The sequence below is a fragment of the Panthera tigris genome, chromosome A1, assembly GCF_018350195.1.
Source record: "Panthera tigris isolate Pti1 chromosome A1, P.tigris_Pti1_mat1.1, whole genome shotgun sequence".
NCBI lineage: Eukaryota > Metazoa > Chordata > Mammalia > Carnivora > Felidae > Panthera > Panthera tigris.
Genome location: NC_056660.1, coordinates 140530577 through 140556612, shown reverse-complemented (window position 1 = coordinate 140556612; position 26036 = coordinate 140530577). Strand labels below are relative to the sequence as shown.

The following is a 26036-nucleotide window of genomic DNA, read 5'->3' as shown; positions in this document are numbered from 1 at the left end:
TGTGAAATCAGACGCAGACAATACAGAAATGAATGAGCACGGCTCTGTTTCAATAAAACATTATTTATGTTCATTGAAATTTGAATTCAATATAATTTTCACCTGTCACAAAAATGTTCTTCTTCTACTTTTTTTCCCCACTATTTAAAAAACGTAGAAGCCTTTCTTAAAGCTAAAAGCCGTACAAAGACAGGTGGCAAATCAGATTCGTTCCTTGGCCAAAGCCTGCAGATCCCTGCAGAGGACACAACTATAAGTATGGCTCTGCCTTTGTTTCCCCACCCCTGACCTCGGATGGCTGGGGGGCCCCCACTAACTGCCCTGGGCCCTGCCCCTCACAGAGGCACTCAGTTATCTCCAGATCAACAAGGTAGATAAGCAGATCAAGCATGCAGTGCAATAAATCCATCAAAGGACCTAAAATACATTCCTGTTTTTACATTATAACCAGTTGAGGGGAAAAGAAAAGAAAGGTGACCGGGAGACAGAAGGAGTGATACAAAATACACAGTATCCACCTCCTGGGGCTGCTGGGAAGACCAAATGAGATTGTGTAAACAGGACGGTAAGCGCACACACAGCTTGCCTCATGGGATGAAGACCAAAGAGAAAGCAGAAATGCGGCAGGTATGGGAGGCCCCAGCATGACCACCTCACTCTATTGTCTGAGCTCCAGGTTGCAAAAGGACAGGCCTTGAGTTCTTTATCTGCAGAGAGACCGAGGATGCTCAAGAAGTAGCTGTTGGTGGTGATGATGAAGATGAAGAGGAGGAGAGAGGAGGAGGATGTTATCCACATGCCTCCTAAAAGAACCTAATGTTTTGCACCTAATGTCCTCGAAAAGTTACAAAGCACTGATGGAGATTCTTTGGTGTCAATTTGACTGACATTTCAGTAGAAAATGTGTAACAGAAGGGGTTGATATCTTTCCTTTAGCCTCACTAGTAAAATCTAACCATGATAAACTAGATCTCCAAATCATACGTACGTATTATCTTGCTAGATTAGGAATGGATCTAGCTTCTTTTAATATTTAAAAATGGCTGAATTCCAGACAGCTCTGGACCCCCCACTATTTTGTTTTTGTCTGATATCCTCCATAACTAGTCATCTTTGAAACACACTTTAAAACTTGCTGATGTAGATGAAATATGCTTAGCTAATATCTGTTATCTTCTCCTTAGACAACTTTGCTAATGATATCTGGTCACCTCTCTTTTCTCTAATTCTCTCTGTAATTAAAGGGTCTGTGCCAATGTTTTCTCTCCTTTACTAGATACCTTTAGTGTGGGAAATGACATCCCATCTTCCTGAAATTAAAATTCCCACTTTCAATGACAACAGACCCACCTCTTACCCCTGTGTGATTCAGAAACTTTCCACCTGTCTCTGCAACACACAGGCTCCTCCAGCTTCAGATCTTCTGCTAAGGTCTTGGGTGAGGTCAAACACGTTCCTGTTCAGAACTCTCTTTCTTGTAATAGCCTAGGCTTGTCTCTCCAGAACGCTCTTCTACTTGGGTGGCATGTAAAGCATGTTTAGGTATTGCTGCTACGGGTCCATTATCCCATGGGAACACAGTGTCTCTTTGGGGGAGGGGGGACGGTCCTCAGGCAGGACAACACAATGCAGCACTCGGACATCAGTCTACCCGCGTGCAGCCAAGTTTCAGGGGTTTTGCTTCCTTCACCAGTACTTTTTCTGTGATTCTTCCATTTCAACAAACTCTCCAGTGACAGCACTGAAGTTAAAATGAAACCATTTTGTGCTTTTTGTTTTAGTCATTTACCAGAGCATTTTTCAGAAGGGCAATTTGAATTTTAATTAAAACTGGGGCTCACAAGATGACATGTAGACCGGATTCTACTCACGTATAAATAACCTAGTGTACTTCGGCCTTGTCATTGGCCAAATAATCCAATACCAACATCTCCATCACTGGGAGCTAGTTAAGATCATTTCTAGTAAAATATTCATTTAAAAATGTTACGCCCACATTTCAATTATTCAAAAGCATCTGAATTTCGGGGCACTTGGGTGGCTCAGTCAGTTAAGTGTCCAACTTCGGCTCGGGTCATGATCTCACGGTTTTTGAGTTCGAGCCCTGTGACCAGGCTCTGTGCTGACACCTCAGAGCCTGGAGCCTGCTTTGGATTCTGTCTCTCCCTCTCTCTCTGTCCTTCCCCCACTCACACTCTGTCTCTCAAAAATGAATAAACGTAAAAAAAAAATGTTTAAAAAAGTATCTGAATTTCAATTAAGCAATTATTTAGTACCCATTTCATGCAAAAGACCAATAAGCATGTAAAAAGGAATAAAGAAAAATATATAATTATTACCTCCAAGAGCTTCCTGATTTGCATTTTTACAAAATAAAAATATTTTGCCTTTCAAATTCAGACTTCCAAATATGGAAGAATAAAATATTTAAGAAGAACTTTTGAATAATATATAATTACAACCAAGCAGCATTTTGATAAATATGTTTGCAAAACTTCCTGGGAAGTGATCAAAGTGTTATTCATTTCAGTAAAAACATAGTGATTTTTTTAAATGTAAAAATGGAGGATGAACAAGACAAGAGTAAGACAGCTGCAAACAAAAACTACAATCAACACAGGAAATAGCAGCCCTTGAAAAGAAGTCTTTTTCCGGGGCACTCACTAATACACCACCATTGGAGGGGCAGCTCTTGGAGGAAACATCCAGAAGGTAGGGTGATATGGTTACCATAACTCTACCACACACACGCCATGGCTGTTCTTCAGTAAGTACTGAAAGTAACTCACAACAACATTCAAATGTTTATTCAAATACTTTCATGCGCAGAAATAGTTCAAAGCCTATTGCTCTCGAATCTCAAGACAGAACCTTAACTGATGTTCGATATGAACTGAAATACTGAGAGGAGGAAAGTAGTTAGATGCCATGTATTTCAACACATTTAAAATAACTTGAGGCAGTAGATAGGCATAATCATATAGGTCACAAAACAATCACAGTAAGAATAACTACTAATATTTATTAAGCAGCATATGAAGAACATTACCTACATTACCTCACTGAACCACACAGGTGTGCCATGGAAGCACAATGATTATTATCCATTTTGCCCAAGAAGAAATGGGGATTAGAGAGATTTGGTAGCTAGACCAAGATCACACAGTCACTAAGCGAGGACGCCAAGACTGGAAATCAAGTATGCCAAATAGCAAGGCCAGTTCCCAACCACCTTCCCTGACACTCTCATGGGATTAATGTGTTCTTACAGCAAAGTTCTCATTAGCCATTTGATTATTTCTCTGGAGAAATAAGAAAGCTACATTGATTTGCTGAAGAAACCACAAGTGTCTGGCCAACCTGCATTTCAGATTTTGCATTTAAAGGCTCCAAAGTTATCCTTTAAACAGAGCTACCGCAGCTCTAGAAAAAACGGCAGCAAGAATGCACCACCTTCTTCACCATCACCACAAACAGCACCAGAACTTTTTTATGGTTCAAACCCTTCCTTGACTTGATCCCACAACAAACTCATGCATGACACATGCATATAAAACAGCCAGAGGTTCTGGTTAAGATGGAGTGAACACACTTCATTTTGACTCTCCAACCTAGGGCAATTATAAAACCTGGAACAGGTTTGCAACAGAATGCATGGAACAGTTATTTGAGAACCCTGAAAAGTAAACAGTAGCAGGTAGATTGGAGAAGACAACCAGAACTCAAAGTATCATCAAACTACTGGTGAGCTGATCATTTTTTCCTCACTGGTATCCCTTGGCCTGTATTCAGTGCGCTGTGAAAACCATTAGTGCTCTCAAAATAAACTCCAGAAGAAGCTCTAGTTCTGGCTCAAGGAATGGGAAAGGGGTTTCCTAACACTTTCAGGAGAGTTGGGGAGAGAATTCCCATTTTTAAAAAAAATCTTTCTCCATTCTCTCACATCCCAGCCTTCAAGCTACCCTGTGAAAGCAGCAGCAGGAGTCCACAGGAGACTAAAACTCTAAAGAAAGGAAACTTTTTCTCTAATTAGGGATGCTGTGTTCTGGAGAGGGTGTTACCGTTACTCTTTTTTCTCACTCCATCTTCTCATCGCTTTGCTGCAAATGTGGCCACAGTCATGACGAGTGAGACAAAGAGTGCAGCAAAGTGAAATAAAGAGAGGTCCAGCTTTCTGGCCAGAGGACCAAGAATGGGAGCCCTAGAGAGCTAAAAAAATAAAAATAAAATACCAAGAGATTGCAAAGAAGGAAGAGCTTGGAAAAGCAAAACCATAAAGCTGTTTATGTAGTTCTGAGGTCACCTCCAAGTTGCAGACACATGGATCTCATGCTAAATAGCATACCAAAGACTTTGAAAAGTAAATTATGAAATAGATCCCCTCCCAGGTCACAGACTGGCCACTGGGTGGCATCCACACCAGACTGCTCAAAGAGCACTGTAAAGTCTTTGAAAATGGACCTCATATGGAAACCATGGCCCAAAGAAGGCTAATAGGAATTTGTAGCTTGAACGGAACTGAGTTGATTCCCTGCTCAAGCAAAAATATCACGATTTATCACGTGATTTATCAAGATATGAAGTCTCATAGCACAATCCAAAATTCCTAGACATCAGAACCAGGAAAGTGACAACGTGCATGGGAAAAGATAATCAAGCGATGCCAACGTTAAGATGACAAAGGTGCTAGAATTATCTAACAAAGACTTTAAGTCAACTATTATAAATATGGTCCCCAAAGGGTTAACACTTGAAACAAAGAGAAAGCTAGAAACTTTCAGCAAAGAACAGGAGATATAATGAAGAACCAAATACAAATTGTAAAAGTGAAAGCTAGAATAACCAAAGTGAAAAACTATATAGGTTCAATATTAGATGGACATAAAGGAAACAGGTGGTAAATGTAAAGATAGATAAATAAATACAAGTTATCCAATCTGAACAGCAGAAGAGAAAAAAACTGATAAAAAATGAACAGTCCGATGACACACCGAACTGTAACAAAAGGTCCGACATTACGTCCCTTGTGTCTGAAAGGAGAGGAGAAAAAGTATTTGAAGAAATAATACCTGAAATCTTCCCAATTTTAGTGAATTCTGGTGAAACCTACATATTCAAGAAGCTTAGCAAACTACTACTACACAGAAAATCAACTAGGATGTGGAAGAACTGAACACCATCAAACAGTTGAACGTAACTGACATTTATAGAACATGTGCCCGACAGATATCATCCCATTTCTTTCCTTTCCTTTACAGCAAAACTGCTCAAGTAATTTTCCAATGTTGCTGTCTCCAAGTTCTCTGATTTATTCTCTCTTTCAACCACTCTAAGCAGATTTCTGCCTCCACCACTGTGCTGACACTGTTCTGGTCAAGTTCAGCAATGACTTCCATGTCACTAAACCCAGTGATCCAATATTGGTCCTCATCCTACTTGATCTAGTAGCAACATACAACATGACTGATCACTTATTCTTTGCAACATTACTTGTCACTTGGCTTTCGAGTCACCATACTCTCTTCCTCCTACCCAGTGGTCACTGATTCTCAGGCACTGGTTTTCTCCTCATCAACCCAATCTCTAAATGTCCTGGGTGCTCCAGGACATAGTCTTGTATCTCTTCTTTCTATCCACACTCACTCCTTTAGTGACTCCATCCCAGCTCACAGCTTTAAGTGTCATCTATATAGTGATTACTCCCAAGTTTATGTGCATAGGTAGGACTTTGCCCCTGAACTCCAAACCTATACATTCCAATGTCAGAGCAGTATCTCCACAGAGATAGGGTCCATAAAGGAACTCCAATTCAACATATTCAAAACTGGTCTAGCTATTATCACCTCTTTTTAAAAAAGTACTAATCCCCACCTCAGTGATTTTCAATTACTCAAGGCAAAAAACTTTGGTTCACTCTTTTTCTCAGTATAGAGGCAATAAAATGTAGTAATCAGAAGTAAACTCTGGATCCAGATCACCTAGATTAGAATCCTATTTTCATCACTAACTAATCTGTGACACTGCACAAATTGCCTAAACTTTCAGCGGCTCAGTATTCTCATCTATGGGATGAGGATAATAATGGTACCTCCTTCACCCTGGATTTGTTACAGGAATTAATGGACCTAGTATGTGTAAAGTATTTAGCGAGCATATGTAAACATTGGCTATTGTTTTTAAGATCATCATCACCATCTCATGCTCCCACATATAATCCATCAGAAAATATGTCACCCATGTCTTCAAAATATATTTGGAATTTGAGTACTTCTTACTACCTTTGCCACCAGCGTTGTCAACTGAGCCATTGACAGTTCTCTCCTGAATTATTCCAAGCAGCTCCTAACTCGTCTCTTTCAGACTATTCTCAATGCAGCAGGCGAAACAATCCCAGTAAAATAAATCACTCTTCTGGTCTGAACTCTCCAGTGGTTCCTATCTTGTTTGAAGCAAACATCAGAGTCCTTATAGACAAACTAAGCTGACACATGATGTGCCCACCCTTCACCTTTCCAACCTCCCTTCCCCCTCTGTCACATATTTCACTCCACAGATACAGGTCCACTGGTGGTTCTCAACACGCAAACATATTCCAGACTCAGGGTCTCCCTCTGTCTAAGATACTCTTCCTCCAGGTATCCATGTGGCTCTCTCCGCCTCCTCTTTCAAGCTGTATCTCAAAAGTCACCTTTCTGGTAGACCCTCTCTGACAATACATTACAGCAGTTTAGAGCCTAGACTCCACAGTGTTCCAATCCTGACTTTGCCACTTTCTGGTGGTGTGACTTTAAGTAAATTACTTAATCTCTCTGGGTCTCAGCTTCTTCATCTTTAAGCAAGAATAATAATGGGGCACCTGGGTGGCTCAGTTGGTTAAGCATCTGACTTCAGCTCAAGTCATGATCTTGTGGTTCATGTGTTGGAGCCCTGCCCTGGGCTCAGTGCTGAAGGCTCAGAGCCTGAAGCCTGCTTCGGATTCTGTGTCTCCTGGTCTCTCTGTCCCTCCCCTGCTCGTGCTCTCTCTCTCTCAAAAATAAACAAACATTTAAAAAATTAAAAATAAAATTAAATAAAAAATAAAAGAAGAACGGTAGTAGCAACATAATAAGGTTGTGAGGATGCGATGAGTGAGCTAAGCAATTACACTGTTTAGAACAGTGCCTGGTATATGGTGTCATATTTATTTAGACACAATGCATTATGAGACACACCATTATTTCACCCGCCACTAATGAAATGGTGTCAATTAAAGTAGCAGATACTGTCAGTTCTAAGCTGCATCCCAAATTTAGAGCTGTAAAAATGGTTTTTGAAAAAAGTCCATTTTAACATTGATGAAATCTGATGTTAAGTGCCAGCTATTTTATAAGGTCATTTCTTCTCCCCTTCCCTAAACTGTTTCCCTCCCTTACACCCGTCACTGACGTATTTGTCTTAGTTCAGGATGCTATACTGAAGTCCCATAGACTGGGTGGCTTCTAAATAAGAGACATTTATTTCTCCCAGTTCTAGACGCTGGAAGTCCTGGGGCAGGGTGCCGGCATGGTCTGGCTCTGATGACAGCCCCCCTCCAGGTTGCAGACTGTGGACTTCTCATTGTGTCCTCATATGGCAAAAAAAAAAAAAAAAAAAAAAAAAAAAGGTGAAGAAACCCTCTGGGGTCTCTTTGATTAGGACACTAATTTCTTTCATAAGGGCTCTAGCACATGATCTCATCAACCAACCAAAAGCTCTATCTCCTAATACCATCACTGGGGGTTACGATCTAAACATATGAATGAGAAGGGCACAAATATTCAGTCCATAGCAATATTTATATTTTACTCATTTTTTTATTGGTAGTCTCCCCAACTAGAATGTAAGTTCTAAGAAGACAGGAACTTTTGTCCTTTTTGTACTGCTGTAATTATCTTGAACATTACCTGACATGTATTAGGTCCCCAATCAGTACGTGCTCAAGAAATAAATGAAAGTCTAAGTGAAAAAGAAGGATAAGAAGGAAACATTTCTTTTCAATAAGCAGATAAACACAATTTCAAGATGTGTTTAATGAATGGATGAAAATGGTGAATGAATTACAGCCTAAGTTGCATAAGAGTAAGGACCTCGTTTGTATTCCCTGGGCCGAGGACACAATAGGCACTCAGTGATCACTTGCTGAAGAACTGACGGCATGAACGAAGGTACTGTATGCAGTCCCTTGGTCCTTGATCTCTAAGAGAGTGAGTCCCCAACAGGGAGAACATGAGCATGGCCCAGAGAATCTTATTCCCATACTGGCAGGCCAAGCACTAAGGTACACATGAGAAATGGGGGTAAAATGCTGGACAGTTTCTAGCAAAAGCTACTCTGAATACTTCTTCAGTTTAATAACACACCCAAAAATCAAGGAATATAGCCAAGTGTTAGTCTATGCCCCAACTTGGAGTTCACATGTGCACACACATACACACACATCACAACATATAGATAGATACTGTTAAGAAGGTAGGGCCACGGGTTTACTCTGTGATACAAGAGGGGCCCTGGAGTAGCTACGGTGTGAGGTAAATGATAGGTGCTAGCTTCTTTGGGGTTCATCTGTGGGATAAAGGCTGTTGTAGTTATGCTGAGGCCAGGCAGACTAAGGATGGTCCTCAGAGATGGGTGGTGAGGTGACTAGAAGGGAGGTCTTTCCAATGATGTAAGGATCACACACATTCACCAGGTGTCAGGCACTCTGCTGAGCATTGGGCACGTATGCTCCCGTCTGATTCTCACCCACAGGAAACAGGGATTACTCTCACCCCACGAAAGAGATGAGAAAACAGCCTAAGCAATGCCACTTATTCTCAGAGATGGCATATATCCTGGGACAGTCTTAGCCTCACGTGTCTGGACTTAGGTCTAGGAATCTTGAGCAGGACCTCTGGAGGAAAAAGGATAAAGCTCAAACTGCTGTGAAGAAGCACTGGGTAAGGAAGGTCACACTGAGGTCTCTGAGAGACTGGACGAGAGCTGCCAGCACCTGAGGGCAAATCAGAGCATCCAGCTTTTGAGTGGTCTCCCTGCTTCTTCTCTTCTGTCATCCCTGAGTCTTCAGTCAAGTCCTCCTGAACATGACAGTCTTGTCTCATCTCTGCTCCAGGGAAGCACAGACAGGACCTCTAGGTGGATGGGTTAGTCAGACGACTCAGGTAGGGAGGAGGCCCCCACTCCCACCCTGAGGTCAGCGTGGGGGTAGAAGCAGCTGGATCAAAGCAGAAAACAACACACTGGGGGATGGAGTCGAGAGCCACCAAGTCCCCTCACGGCTAGTTTCTGGGGGGCATTTTACCAACAAAGGTGGCACTCCAAACACAATGTCAATACTGGACGGTCATTCAGAAACGATAAGCGTGTGTACCATGTTGTCACCAAGAATGCATTCCAACTCTACAACAGGGCAAACAGCCAAAGTTCTAAGAAGCACTTCACAGGAACACATGGACCTCGGCAAGGGATCCTAATAATATGGTTACAAGATGGCATTCTCCTGGTTGTGGCCCTTCTGGACGGCCTAGGGCTCTAGCCAGCCTTGGTCTTTAGCTCTTTAAAGGTGCCTCCTGGCTCCTAACAGTTCTTTTGTATATAAGAGGTTTACCAGAAGTACCCATCACAAAGTAGGTGTTCAGTAATACTGAATGAATGAATGAATGAATGAATGAATGAATGACAACAGATTTGGGCCTTAAATGCCGCTTAATGAAATACTGATTTCACTTGGCTCACTTACCATTATCAATCTTAGGACTCATGCCTAGAGTCAAAGTTTTCCCCATTAAATCCAAAAAAACTCAAACATATATTAAACTTGCAAATATTAATAAAAGATATTTTTAAAAGGTCTAAAACAAATGAGCAGATTTAATTCAATGCAGTTAAGAGTCTACTGTGTGCACACACACACGCACACAGCTGGGGGGGTGAGGAAAGAAACCCCGGAAGCTGTATCTCCATGGAGGCAGATGAATTACTAAATACAGTATAAAATCTCCTTCCAGTTCAGTTCTCCTAAGTACTTTCATTTGACAGTTTATCCTAATAAGCTAGTGATCAAGATACAAGCAGCATCCATCATACCTACAATGCTAGAAAGTTTGCCTTCAATCCACAGCAGAGGGAAATATTTCTTCCTTAAGGGCCCTTGTAACTACCACAGGAAGTCCGGGCCGACGGACTCTGCTCCAGGGTCTGCTCCGGGCAAGCGGGGGTGTCGGGGTGGGTGCTTCACAGAGAGAGCAAGCCCACAGCACCGTTTCCTTATGACAGGCCCTTGTCACAGCACAAGACCCTGCCAAAGAACAAAACCCTGGCTACCTTGCTGAGAATCACAGGGTTGGGATACTGCATTCCACCTCACTTCTAAGCTCAGAAGCTGGGGTCAGTAATAACACTCCACAGCAATAAGCTCCAGGGTGAAATCATGGTTTTCTTACTCGAAAGACAAGCACGAGAACAAACTGATGAGCTCCTGTCACTACATACAGCCAGGCCCTGGCCAACGTGAATTACATTGCCAGTGAAATTTTCCCACACAAAAGACTTGCTACTCACAGCAATATTCCCTTTAAAGTTATTGGATTTTTCATTACACTTTTTTATTTTTTTATCCATTAACCCTGGATTACATTTTTTTTTATCATTAAAAGATAAATTAGTCAGACAAGGCAATGATGCACTTGGTTTCCATGACAACGCTTCACAAAAAAGTTCAACCTGCTGCATCACCACAAAGCACTCTGAAAATCATTTCCTAGCAACTCCATAGGCACCCAGAGACACAGACCTTCATCTGCCCTTTCCTCAGACCTAGGAGAATTACTCACATGATGTCAGAGAAAAAGCAGGTCACCCGGTCACCACAAACCTTTCAAGTGGGCGTATTTCATCAATGTATGGAGCAACCTGATCCCCAGCTTTGCCTGAAGGAAGACGTGCGGCTATCTGGACCTCTTCAATGCTGCATCTTCCTCTCAGGAGTAGGCTACAAAAATGCTATACTGAATTCCACTTGGGCTAATCTGACATGAAGACAAGTGACCACCTTGGAATAATTCACACGTATCTATGCACTATTCAGAAAAAGAGGAATTTATTTAAACATCACCCTCTGCCATTCTTAGAGACAGCACAGCTGTGTTTCAATCTTCAAGCAGTGCAGTGGTAGGCACTAATGTATTGTAGAAAATACAAGAAAAATGCAAAGTTTAAAAGACTTCATAATGAAATTGACCACGTAAAAGATAAGAAGTTTTTGTGTAAGTAAATGTGAAAAATGGTGGCATTTTTTAAAAGTGAGAAACCAACAGGGTGCCTGGGTGACTCAGTCGGTTGAGCTTCCAACTTCGGCTCAGGTCATGGTCTCACAGCTCATGGGTTCAAGCCTCGCGTCGGGCTCTGTGCTGACACCTCAGAGCCTGGAGCCTGCTTCACATTGTGTCTCCCTCTCTTTCTGCCCCTCCCCCACTTGCACTCTGTCTCTCTCAAAAATAATAAACATTTTTAAAATTTTTTTAAAAATGACAAACGAACATTTTTCTCTACTTGCAACATTTCTTGAAGTCCTCAAAAATAACACCTTCTAAAATAACAAAAAAATAGAATATACTCATTGTAAGAGAGTTGGTTAATTGGTCTCCAATTGCAAACCACCACCCCCATGCACCCTGTGCCATGCTGTGGGCCCTGTGAGGCTCACCTCTGTGGTCTGCACCATTGGCCTCCCTTCTCAGCTGGCTTCAGGTTGGGCATATCCAATGGGAGGCACTGGCAGGGCACTGGAGGGTGGGCAGAGATGGAGGTTGGGTCATTTCTTCCCCACTCCCTGCGTCAGTACCCTGCCTGGGCAGTAACTTGCGCCTTCATGGACAAGGCTCTTTCCTCTCCTGGTCCCTTCAGCCCTAGGGCTATTAAGGGTTTCACAGAGTTGCCAGCAAGAGCACCTCCCTGTCTTCCCTAATCTCTGCTCACACCTCTGTAAGCAGAATCTCCATTTAAGTTTCTTCATTAGAACCATCTGGGACAGGGGCACCTGGCTGGCTCAGTTGGTGGAGTGTGTGATTCTTGATCTTAGGGTTTTGAGTTTGAGCCCCATGTTTGGTTTAGAGGTTACTCGAAAATAAAATCTTAAAAAAAAAAAAAAAAAAAAAAAAAAGATCCATCTGGGATAAATTGTTTCCCCTGGGACCCTGACTGATGCAACTTTGACAACTGCAATCACTTCTGAATTAACATGTAGCAAAATCTTTTGTCACACAGCTCCCTTTTGACATTATTACCGTTATTATCATTCCTACCTTCTCTGATTATCATGCAAAAGAACCTAGTAAAGAAGGTTTGAAATTTTCTCCTTATTTTAAGCCTAAATCTGATTCACTTCACTATAACCTGAGAAGAACAGCCTGAAGAGAAACAGAAGGTTTCCTTAGGAACTTCAGCCCATCTACAAAGCAATGCTATTTAGTCAAAATAAGAAGCAGGAAGAGTTGACTAAGTAGGAAGGGGAGGTTTCCACAGACCTTGCCCTAAGTCATTGTGAGGGGGGTCTTCACAGCTTAGCTTGTTGTGTTCGCTGCAATTTTCCATGCCATCGGCTGCATCTGCATTCGTATGAGCATGTAGAAAATGCATTCCAAAAAAATTATTCCTGAATTTTGCATGAGCCACCATTTGGGAATTATCTTTACCACCATTCCCTCTAAATTAGTAAAACAAATATCAAGAACCAGCACATACTGTGTGACTCATTGTGCCCAAACCAGAAAACTGGCCCCATATTCAATTCCAGTGCTTCCAATGATTTCATATTCACATTAAGCTTCTGAACCCAATCTAAACCTTAGTTTCTGAAATGTCAAAATGGTGAACTCTCAGTCGTTACTGTGAGATCTGAACCACATATGCTCAGGAGCACCTCCTATGGCAGCAAAAGAAAGTGCTGCGAAACTCCAAGTCTCTTGCCTTTCCTCCAGATCCTACCAACAGCTTCTCTTAGACTGCGTCAGGGCAACAACTCCAACAGGTAACATTGGGTTTTTTGGTTTTTTGGTTTTTAATAGTTATTTTATTTTTTTATTTACATCCGAGTTAGTTAGCATATAGTGCAACAATGATTTCAGGAGTAAATTCCTTAATGCCCCTGACCCATTTAGCCCATCCCCCCTCCCACAACCCTTCCAGTAACCCTCTGTTTGTTCTCCATATTTAAGAACCTCTTCTGTTTTGTCCCCCTCCCTGTTTTTATATTTTTTCTTCCCTTGTGTTCATCTGTTCTGTGTCTTAAAGTCCTCATATGAGTGAAGTCACATGGTATTTGTTTGTCTTTCTCTGATTAACTTCACTTAGTATAACACCCTCTAGTTCCATCCATGTAGTTGCAAACTCCAAGATTTTATTCTTTTTGATTTCCGAGTAATACTCCATTGTATATATATATACCACATCTTCTTTATCCATTCATCCCTCGATGGACATTTGGGCTCTTTCCATACTTTGGCTATTGTAGATAGTGCTGCTATAAACATGGGGGTGCATGTGTCCCTTCGAAATAGCACACTTGTATCCCCTGTATAAATGCCTAGTAGTGCAATTGCTGGATCGTAGGATAGTTCTATTTTTAATTTTTAATATTTTACTGTTTTCCAGAGTGGCTGCACCAGCTTGCATTCCCACCAGCAGTGCAAAAGAGATGCTCTTTCTCCACATCCTCGCCAACATCTGTTGTTGCCTGAGTTGTTAATGTTGGCCATTCTGACAGGTGTGAGATGGTAACGTTGGGTTTTTTGTTTTGTTTTGTTTTAATGTGCAGGCTGGGGCCCTTCAGATTGTGATTCTAGAGCTCTGGGATAAGACTCCACAGGGAATTCTGGCATGTATGGGTCTATGGCCGTATATAGGAGTGTAAAGCCAGTGTGAGGAATCATGCCTGTGTGCTGCCTTCCTGAAGCAAAAGGCTGCAATGTAAATAAAAATGACTAGGAACATTAGCACAGTTATTCTGGGGGAGGGGGGGGTCCCCTGAATCTAGCACAGAACGAAGAACAAAATTCATGTCAGGTTTCACCTATGGTATCCATTTAATTCTTAAAAACTCTGAGCCACCAGGGAAATGTAAATCAAAACCACAGTAAGATCCAACTTCACACCCACTTGAATGGCTATAATAAAAAAGACAGATAATGACAAGTGTTGGCAAGGATGTGGAGAAACAGGGACCCTCCTACACGTAGCAAAAATGTAAAATGATGCAGCTATAATGGAAAATAGTTCGGTGGTTCCTCAAAAAGTTAAACTTAGAGTTACCATATGACCAAGAAATTCTACTCCTAGTATATACCCAAGAGAAGTGAAAGCATATGTCCACAAAAAAACGTGCACAAGAAGGTTCACAGCAGTATTTTTCATAATGGCCATAAAGGAAAGAACCCAAATGTCCATCGGTAGACAAATAGATAAACTGTGGTATACGCATACAATGAAATATTATTTGGCAATAAAGAGGGATAAAATGGTGATAAAACATGGATGAACCATAAAAACATTATGCTAAGTAAAAGAAGCCAGACACAAAAGACCACATATTGTATCAGTCCAGTCATACGAAATGTCCAGAATAAACAAGTCTATGGACTCAGAAAGTCTATTAGTGGTTGCCAAATGCTAAGAAAGAAGGGAATTGGGACTGACTGCTGATAGGTATGGAGTTCCTCTGGGCGTAATGGAAATCCTCTAGAATTACACCGTGGTGAGAGCAGCACAACATAATGAATATACTAAAAGTTAATGAATTCTACACTTTAAAATGGTGATTTTTGTATTATGTGAATTATGTTTCAAAGAAAAAGTGAGTCACATGACACTTCATAGCTAGAATTTTGTAGTAGGACTTGAACTCAGGGACCAGACTCCAAGATTCCAAGCACTAGACAGGACTGGGCAAGGGATCGCCACCTGTGGTCTTAGCTTACTGAAATTCTAACACCAACTTCTCTTTTATCAAACTGTTTGTAAGTAAAAATGAATTCTGTATTTGATTCTATCTCCTATCACTGAGGCATATGGTTTGCCTAGAAAGTAAATTTACATAGTGACACTGATTAAATTGAGAACATAAACATTGTAAAGAATACTTTGAGTCAAGCTCTCCTGTACGCAGTCAATAAATTTACAAACCTACATACACACTACAGACCTCCTCCTTCCACCCTTTTTCTCCCTCTCCCCCATTCTCTTCCCTCCGATCCCGAACAAGGATGTTCTGCCAAAACTAAGCCAAAACCTGGGCATCACTCCAGATTGTTCCATCTCCCACATCTGCCTCATCCCAGAATTCAAAGAACTTTGTGATTTAAAAACATAAAAATCGATCCCCTCTTCTCTATTGCCACTACTTTAACCCAGACCCTCTTCATCTCCCATCTGAATTATTGTAAAAACTACTGAAATCAATCTTCCACAATCTTCGGTCAAGAAACCACAACTCTGATGACATCACATCCTGTTCAAAATCCTCCCCGTGATCCCCTTGGTAAAGTCCTCATTTTTTAGCCTAGCAAAGGAAATACCTCCCAATCAGACCCTTGCCTTACATTTTTGACTCTTTCACATGTCTTCCCCATTCCAGTTTACACTGAACTACTGGATGGTGGTCCTCAGACATCTTTTTCTATTTAACCTCCTCAGTGTCCACTGACGTCGCTCCTCCTGCCTCCTTTCCCCTGCCATATACACACCAAGTTAATATTTATACATCCTTCAAGGAGGCTACACTTAGACAAAGCATTACTTGAGAAGCCACTTCCAAGGCAGGCTGAGTCAGATACTTTTCCTTCATGCCCCTAATGAACACTACCTCTTTCACACACTACAGAGCTATAGTAAACACCTGTATAACAAGCAGACTATAATATTGCCCCCAGCGATTCCTACCTCCTAGTATTCACACCTTTGTGTAATCCCTTCCTCTTAAGTATGGACTAGTAGCCTAGTGACTTGTGTCTAATCAACAGAATACAGCAAAGATGATAGGTTATCATATCTGTAACTAGGCTACACAAGATTGTGACTACCGTCTTACTAGCAGACTGTCTCTCTTGTTGGCTTTGATGAAGCATGCTGCCATGTCTAGGAGGTCCGTGTGGCAAGGAACTGAGAGTGGCCTCTGGTCAACAGCCGTGAAAGAACTGAGGTCCTTGGTCTAAAAGCCATTAAGGAATTTAATCCTTCCAACAACCATGCCACTAGGCTTAGAAGAGGACTCTTCTCCAGTCAAGTCTGCAGGTGAGACCGAGCCCTAGCCAACACATCGCAACCTTGTAAGAGACCTTGACGTAGAAGTCCCAGATAGGCTATGTCTGGATTCCTGACTCATAGAAACTAAATACATGTGTGTATCTTAAACCACTACTTATTTGTGTGTCTCTCTAGACCTAACTAGAATATAAACTTCCATAGTGAAGGAGTTATCTTATTCATCTTTGTACTCCCAAGTCTAACACAGGTGTTTGATTTTCAGATGCTCAATAAGTATTTGTTGAACTGTCGAACTGAACCAGTCTATCCTAAAGTTTCTCTGTATTTGATGACCAACCTGCCCTAGTGCATTACCGGAGGGCTAACACGATGAACTGTGACCCAACCTTGAGTCTGCTTAACTGGGCCAGATAAACTGTAAACTGGGCTTAACTGTCTTCAATGACACACAGTGAAGCTACTCTGCCTTCAAGAGCATCTCTTTTGGACATGCATAGGCGTATATCCACTCTTTATAGCATTTTCTCCATCTTCCAGTTTCCAGCATGCACCGCCCCCCCAACACAATGTCTCTCATTCTTTCATATTTGCAAGCTCTCTCTGCTGCTTCCTATCTTTCTCCCCCTGCCCTACCCCAGCTTCACTGCACTTCCTCATTCACTCATATACAACAAGTGGAAAGCCAAGAAACCACATTGAGCACTGCTAGGTGATGAAGTTGATCTATCTGTATAAGGTAAAAAAAAAAAAAAAAAAAAAAAAAAAAAAAAAAAAAAAAGACCCGTTTATAAACAATATTAAACATGAGAAAGCACTTTAGGAAAAGTATCCCACAGATCAGACATGTGATTTTACCACAAAAATAGAATCATATTTTTAGAAGTTTTTTTTTGTTTTTTTTTAAGTTTGAGAGAGACAGAGGGAGAGGAGGAGAGTGGCAGGGGATGGGTAGGGGAGAGAGAGAGAAAATATCCCAAGCAGACCCCACACTGCCAGCGCAGAGCCTGACATGGGGCTCAAACCCACAAAACTGTGAGATCATGACCTTAGCAGAAATCAAGAGTGGGACACTTAACTGACTGAGCCAACCAAGCCCCCCTAGAATTATATTTTTTAAATACATAGGGGCACCTGGGAGCTTCAGTCAGTTAAGCATCTGGCTTCAGCTCAGGCCATGATCTCACAGTTTGAGTCCAAGCCCTGCACTGGTCTCTGCAGTGGTAGTGTGGAGCCTGCTTGGGATTCACTCTCCCTCTGTCTCTCTGTGCCCCTTCCCCGTTTCCACTCTCACAACATAAACAGACTTTGAAATTTTTTATTTTAAAAACTAACAAAATAAAACATAAACAATACACACCCAGGCATTAAATTTCTTAAAACAAAACAAAAAAAACCCTTGGTTTTAGGTCTTAATGATTAAAATTAAGATGAAGAGTTTACTATGTTCTGAGTCCTTACAAAAGCTCATGGAAATTCTTTAAAACAGTGACACCACGCCGCCTATGGCGTTCTGTTCATGCTAACAAGTTGATGATGGTGTCAGCGCACAGAACTTTGAGTATGTGAAGATGTAAAGACAAACTGTTTTCTGCCACGAAAAGGGAGAAGCGCAGTTACCCACAGATGTTTACCACTACAGGGACCAATCTCCTCTAGGAAGCTGGTCTCTGAGAACTCACATCTCCAAGAAAACACAACTGGTGCTGTGTTAAAAGCAGAAAAGAGGGGTGCCTGGGTGGCTCTGTTGGTTAAGTATCTGACTTTCGCCCAAGTCGTGATCTCACAGTTCATGGGTTCAAGCCCCACATGGGGCTCTGTGCTGACAGCTCAAAGCCTGGAGCCTGCTTTGGATTCTGTGTCTCCCCATCTCTCTCTCTGCTCCCTTCCCCGCTTGTGCGGGGGTGCGCGCTCTCTGTCAAAAATAAACAAACATTAAAAAAATTTTTTTTAAAAAGCGGAAAAGAAGTTTTACTCACAGAGAAGCCTCTGATAGAGATACTAAACTTGAGCCTGAGAAACAACAGTGCCTGATGGCAGCTCGCTACACGATGGACAGAAGTTAATGATGTACCAGATTAGGTAAAATGGACTTTCTGGGGGGAAAAATTTCTCTCTTGTACTAAAAAAACTTAGACTTTGTAATATAAAAATGATGTCAGCACAAGGCCATTCTCTGCAGCGACACTTATAATAGCAAAAACTAATGGAAATAATCCAAAAACTATCAATAGGGGGCTGGTAGAATAAGCTAATGGAACATTATGCAGCTATAAAAAGGAATGAGGAGTATCCACTAATTATGACGGAGCGATGGATCTCCAAGATAGATTGTTAAGTGAAAAAAGAGAAATGTACAAAAATAAATTGGTATGTTACCATTTATCTAAGAAAAGGAGCACATAAACATATCTTTCTGTGGAAGTAAAACAATGATATGAAAACTATAAAAATTTTATGGGGCTCCTGGGTGGCTCAGTCAATTAGGTGTCCAAGTCTTGATTTCGGCTCAGGTCATGATCTCACAGTTTGTGAGTTCAAGCCCCACACTGGGTTCCACGCTGACAGTGTGGAGCCTGCTTGGGATTTTCTGTCTCCTTCGTTCTGCCCCTCCTCTGCTCGCCCACTCACTCACTCACTCACTCTGTCTCTCTCTCACTCACTCAAAATAAATAAACTTTAAGAAAATTTTTAAGGAAACTATAAAAAATTTAAATATAGTTACCTACTTGATGGAGGGCATAAAATTTAAGAGATAGGGGTTTAGGGGCGCCTGGGTGGCTCGTCGGTTAAGCGTCCGACTTCGGCTCAGGTCATGATCTCACGGTCCGTGAGTTCGAGCCCCGCGTCAGGGTCTGTGCTGACAGCTCAGAGCCTGGAGCCTGTTTCAGATTCTGTGTCTCCCTCTCTCTCTGCTCCTCCCCTGTTCATGCTCTGTCTCTCTCTGTCTCAAAAATAAATAAACGTTAAAAAAAAAAAAAAAAAAAGAGATAGGGGTTTAAACATCTCTGAATATGCCATATTACAAAGATTTTACTTTGTAACATGTAAGTAATATACTATTCTAACAACATTAAATTGAAAAACTTTTAAATTAAAAAAAAGACCAAATCAAAAGTAAAATGGAATAAATTAACGTAACTGTTCATAACCATGAGTTAATCACTAACCATTCCACTGTTAGGACTGCTACATAAACAGGAACTGACTCAAGCAACTTACAAACACAATAATTTTCCTGGTTCATTCCAAGTAGAATATATTCTAATGTCAAAAATAACTGGGAAAAAATACTCAGCTGTTTTCGGTGATGATTCTGAGACTGCTGTGGGTGTATTAAGGACAGGACAAATGAGGAATTGCCCCGGTGTTGTTAAGAATCAGTATTTATGTCACGAGAAGAGGAAATGGAAATATAAGACTGATGAGGTTAAAGAAAAGTCTTGTGGTCCTAAATTTGAATTTGAAGTGTAAGTATAAACTTGTGGTGCATTTTATCTCTAAAAAATATTTTTTTCCTGGCCATGTCCACTTAAAAAGCCAAGAAACAATAACCAGTCCATTAGCAATGACCACTCCACTGCCCAGATCATGTCTCTAAATACCATCTTTCAATAAAAAGAATTAGGTTCTGAGAGAAAGTACTGATTCCAGATCAGGGAAAGAACACGATGAAACTGGAACATCTTGTCATACTATCAGCAAAATAACCTACCAAAGAGACCTAGGGGCCAACGTGGCTACTCCCAGAAGCCCAAGGTACAACAACTGAGCCTAAGTAAGGACAATAACCACAACAGACTGGAACACATGTAATATTTATAAACTGGTAAGTTTATAACAATACTAAAAACATTACGGCAGGATGGTAAAAATCAAGTCACTATTTTAAAAAGTCATCAATAATAAAATAATCAAGCATTTATCCTACCTTTCCCATATGAACTGTACTGTAGGATAATCAAACGGTTGATGAAAAGGAATTTCTCTTGATAGAAGCATTCCAGAAGTATTGTAGAAAAAAAAAAGTGAACGGTAGACTTTGGCAATCCCTAATGAATTAATAGATCCAGGCAACAATCATCAAACATCACAAAAACAAGGAGAACCAGACATTATGTGCTTCCTGATGCAGGTACGGAGCATTACCTATAAAGGAGTCTTGCCAAAATAAGTATGTTAATAAGCCTGAATCCTACCAAAATACCTCTAGAGCTAAGTACCAATATATAGGGAATATGAGGCCAGAAGAACATGGTACATGATACCACAGGAAGGTGATCAGCAAAATCGAGACTGTGAGAAACTCTGCTGGACAACTGACCCAGTATTTTCAACACACGAATTGTAAGATTAAAAAGAGAGAAAGGAGAACTTATAAATTCAAAGGTATTAAGAAACACATCAACCAGTGAGTGGATCTTATTCCAAAGATGATTCAAACAACAATTTTTAAAAAGACATTTATGAGATAATTAGAGTTTGAATACTGTCTTGGTATTCGATGATTTTTAGGTATGCTGCTAGTACAATGGTTATTTTTTAAACAGTCCTAATCTCTTAAGGTTACATGCTGAAATAGTTACAGCTACAATAATATTTTAGATTCATTTAAAAATAATCCCAGAGTAGGGGGGAGAGTGGGTGGTGTAGATAAAAGAAAAGCCTTAATTTTCTAACTGTTAAAGCTGGGTAATATGTACATGAAGTTCCATTATACTATTCTATTTTTTTATACGTTTGAACTTTTCCATGATAAAAAATGTTAAATGGCAAGTCTTCAAACATTAGTTTGTATATTGTTATCAATACTCGACAACACTTACTGAGAGTGATGTTCAAAGCAAACAGTAATGTTTATATATGTGTGGGTATACACACACACACACACACACACACATATGTAAATTATATCAACAATTCTAGGAGGCAGTTACTTTTATTATCGTCCGTAGACAAGGGAAGAAATTGAAAACAAAAGAAGTCACAGAACAAAGTGGTGCACACGAGATTATAACCTAGTTCCGTCTGCCCTCAGATGCCCAGTGTCCAGTGGGAAAAACAGAAACTACTGTACATATATTAAGCAGAGAAAAACCAATGTAGAGAACTGTTTACAAAGTGTTGGAAGGTGTGAAAGAGCTAAAAGATGGAAGTGAGCTGGAGAGACAGACGATCAAAGGGTAACATCCAGAGGAAAGAGAAACCCTGAGCTGGCACCCACAATCCCACACTCCTAGTCATCAGAGACGCTGGCACCATCATTGTTAAAGCTGGACCACTGCTACTTTGCAGGAGCCCCTGCTGACATATCTTCCTTTCTCTCACTCTCATTTTCCTACCAGTACCTCCTACTTGCAGAATCTAAGAGGAGACCAGCTGGCAAGAGCATTTCAAAGAAGCAGTTTGTAGATTTCTAGCCCCACATAATACAAAGGAGAATATGGAAAAGCAGGTATGCAGCAGAGAACCAAGAGACAAATAACCAACTACGGTGCAATACTCCTTGTCAAGTTACAATGTCAAATCGTAGTTGTTCAATTTAGAACTCTCATGTGCAGTTTTACTTTCTTCCTCCCTTCTGCCATTATAATTCTATATTCCTCCACACAGTAGCTATTCTGTGCCTATTAAGCACTTGAAATGTGCTAGTCTATATTGAGATGCACTGTAAGTGTAAAATACATTACAGATTTCAGAGACAATTACACACACATGTACACACATTCACGAGAACTTAGAAGGTTTACAAGGATTGTACATCTGTTATACTTGCACCAAACATTTTTTAAAAAAAAATTTAATGTTCATTTTGAAAGAGAAAGAGACCGCGAGCAGGAGAGGGGCAGAAAGAGAATCCCAAGCAGACTCTGTGCTGTCAACGCAGACCCCAACTGTGAGATCATGACCTGAGCAGACCAAAAGTCAGACGCTTAACGAACTGAGCCACCAAGGTGCCCCTGCACCAATCTTTGTGACGGTGCATTATTCCCACCTTGCGAAGAGGACTTACACAGCTTCTCCAAGGTTGCAAACCTTGTGTGTAGAGCAGAGCCAGAACTCAAGCCTGGGCCAGTGAGTATCTTTCCCTAGCACCAGGTTGTCTCTTCATAGCCACAAAACTTACACGAAAGGAGCTGCTACAATGGCTCCTCTCCCAAGTTCCATGACATTAGAGGCTTGTAGGACAAGGAACCGCAAGGCAGGCACTGAGACCTGTCTCCACCTCCAGATGCTCAGCAAGTCCTCATCTACACAGAATGTTTTCTTTTTTTATTTTTTTTTATTTTTTTATTTTTAAAAAAAAATTTTTTTCAACGTTTTTTATTTATTTTTGGGACAGAGAGAGACAGAGCATGAACGGGGGAGGGGCAGAGAGAGAGGGAGACACAGAATCGGAAGCAGGCTCCAGGCTCCGAGCCATCAGCCCAGAGCCTGACGCAGGGCTCGAACTCACGGACCGCGAGATCGTGACCTGGCTGAAGTCGGACGCTTAACTGACTGCGCCACCCAGGCGCCCCCACAGAATGTTTTCAAAATAAGGACATAACTTAATCAATTTAGCCAAAACTATTTCTTCAGGAAAAGTGCTCTATCAATTTGAATTCACTCCCTCCAGTCAAAAATGGGCAATTTGGACACCCCAAATATAATCACTGTAACAAGTTAACACACATCAAATAAATGTGTGACCCATAGTGATTCATAATGATTCCAAGAAAGCAAACAAAGAAACGAGCAAAAAAAAATCCTTGTCACCTTAGGAGAATGCTAGAGAATCAACTCATTATTTTGAAAACGAAATAAGAGGCAAGACTGACGCATTTAACCTGCCTTCCCTATAAAAACTGTATCCCAGGGAAACCAACTAGTTGGTGAGAAGTTTTTCTTCTTAGCGACACTGCAGCTAATAAGAAATGATAGAACAAGAATATCACCAGTTTACATCCCCTAATGAATGGATGTAAGCAATGATCATTACTACTGGTTAGCATGACAACAAAAAGATCATGTGTCTCCTGCTGTGAAAACACAGTAAATATCACTGAAGAAGTATTCATGCCCCACTCCTACCCCCCAAAATTGAGCATAATGTGATCAAACCTCTAAATCTAATAACTACAGGTTTCTAGCAAACACAGAAGGCACAAAAACACATTGGATGTGCTCCAAGCATGCAAAAAGTAAAATGTAAATGGGGGAAAATCCACAGGACATACAACCAAGGGTCCTCAACAAATTAATTACAAATATAAAGATAGAAGGATAGGAAACCTATAGATTAAGAGACTTGAGTGACATATCAACCATTTGTAATGGGTGAATTTTATTAGGATACCAACAAACTGTAAAAACAAGTAAAGCAAGTATAAAAACTTACTGATATTAAGTAGTTGCTATAGACTGAATGTTAATGTCCCTGTCAAATTTTATGATGAAATCCAAACCCAGTGTGATGGTATTAGGAAGCAAAATTTTGGGGAGGTGCCTAAGTGTTGAGGGTGAAGCCCTCATGAATGCGATTAGTGCCTTTACAAAAAAGATCCCAGAGAGTTCCTTCTCTACTCTGCCATGTGAGGTCACAGTAAGAAAATGTCTATTTATGAACCAGGAAGCCATTCCTCACCAGAAACGGAACCTGCTGGTGCCCTGATCTTGGACTTCACAACCTCCAGAACTCTGAGAAGTAAAGTTCTGTTGTCCATAACCACCCAGTCTATGGCATTTTTGTTACAGCAGCTCGAACTAAAACAGTAGTCATTCAATTTCTGGCGTATAATGGCTTTGTGGGTTGTTGGGTTTTTTCAAGAATTCTTTTAAGAATTTAAGAATTTAAGAATTAAAAGATATATGCAGAAATATTTGTAGATAACAAAAAAAATGAGCACCTAAAAGAAACAAGACACACCCCTTTAGTGCCTTTGGAGGTGAACTAGCAGAATGAAAATAGGACAGTGTCACAGCATCGCTCTGAGTCCCTCATGGGCCCTGCACCCCAGCTCTCTCCCTCACCTCCTCAGAACACCAACCATCAGGCAGGATAACCACTCCCTGAGGGAATGGCACAGGCTCTCCCTCGTCTGCTTCTTCACCCTCTAATTAAACCCGCTTCTCCCAAAAGACACATGTACAAAAGAAACACTAGTTCTAATTCAATTTTACGTTTCTATCACAACACTGTAAATATACTCCAGCTACATAATGGTCTACATACTTTTTTGGGTTAACCCAGAAACCTAAATGCCACATATAACATTGCTTCTATATGAAAATCCTTTCTCAATACCAACTAGATGGCTTACAAAGTATTTTTGTCATATAATCTGCATATAAATGTGAGGGTTGTCTTTTATGTTAATCCAAAGTATTTCCAGATTTGTTTTTAAGTTTATTTATTTTAAGAGAGAGAGAGAGAGAGAGCAGAGGCACATGAGTGGGGGGTGGGCAGAGAGGGGGGCAGGGAGGGGGGGGGAGAGAGAGAGAGAGAATCACAAGCAGGCTCCATGCCCAACACAGATCCTGATTCTGGGTTTGATCCCATGACTGTTGAGACCATGACCTGACTTTTTTTTTTTTTTGATTCAAAGTTCTCACCTTTGACACAAGGAAGTGGTTCTAGCCGTTTGTTCCACCTTCTTCCCCCTTCTCAAAAATTTCCACAAAGATGAGGGGTGAATGTGCCTGCAACACTCCACCCTGCCAATGTCCTTAGGGAGGGCAGGATAATGCACCACACTCCCTTCCTTTCACCAGCTCCTCCGAAAGGGACGAAGGCTCCCTGACCACTCAGCCAGCCCTGAAGTCTCACTGTAGTCTCATGGTCCTAAGGAGCCATATCACTGCAGAAAGGGGTGCTGGGCTTTGCAAAGCTCACCCAGGGCAACACTCGTGACTCAATAAATGGACAAAGAAGCCGACCACAGAGACAGAGGGGCCTGTGGGGATCCAATGTATATAGGGTCCCAGAACAGCTCGTACATTTGGGAGGAACAGGGCACGAAGCTTCATGCAAAGCCATCAGCCTCAGCCTCCTGCCCCAGCACCGCCTCCCAGAGCACTCACATGGTGGACTCCAATGCTTGCCCCACCACTGACAAAGCTGATTCTTTGCTCTGTTCTACCTTTATGTGGCTATCACTGTTTTGGGAATCACTCTCTCAAGGGAACTCTGGGAAGGAGATATTATATCCAGAGTTTGTATCAGATCGTGGGGGCAAAGAAAAACTTTCAGTTCCAGCTACGGCTCAGATCAAAACACTATTAAGGCTTCTGAAGCATCAACAGATGGGGCAGCTTTTGCTTTCATCACAGCCAGTTTCTAGGCCAAGATTGTCAATCGATTTTGTAAGCTAAAAATGAAGATGAGTCTCATATGGCCCCAAAACCACTCCTAAGTGTGGTTTGGGCTATTGGGTCATTACCAGCCTCCATAAACTGGTACTTTCCTTTCCATGTGGCCTTTGCTCTTACTTGAAGCTCCCTCAGCAGGAACTCGGACATGGACAAAAGCCCCACCGACTCTGAACTCATCACCTTCCAGGTCTACAACTTTAATGTTATTTGTGGATCTGATGTCAGAAAACAGCACTTTTCTTTTTATCCATGTTACCCTGCATGACAGGTTGCTAAAAAATCTCCCATGTGTCTTCCTGTAGAAATTCCCAACATTCGGGGTCTTCTTTCAGTTTTCTGACTCACACAGGCAAGCCGGTCCCAGTAGCTAATCATTACACCTTTCTCTCGGTCTTACATTTATAACATATTGG

General features: G+C 41.2%; 1 protein-coding gene across 3 annotated transcripts in view; it reads right to left on the bottom strand.

The window, feature by feature from the left end:
* PDE8B (phosphodiesterase 8B) overlaps window positions 1-26036 on the bottom strand; it is a 251434-nt gene that overhangs the window by 213536 nt on the left and 11862 nt on the right. The window lies entirely within an intron of this gene.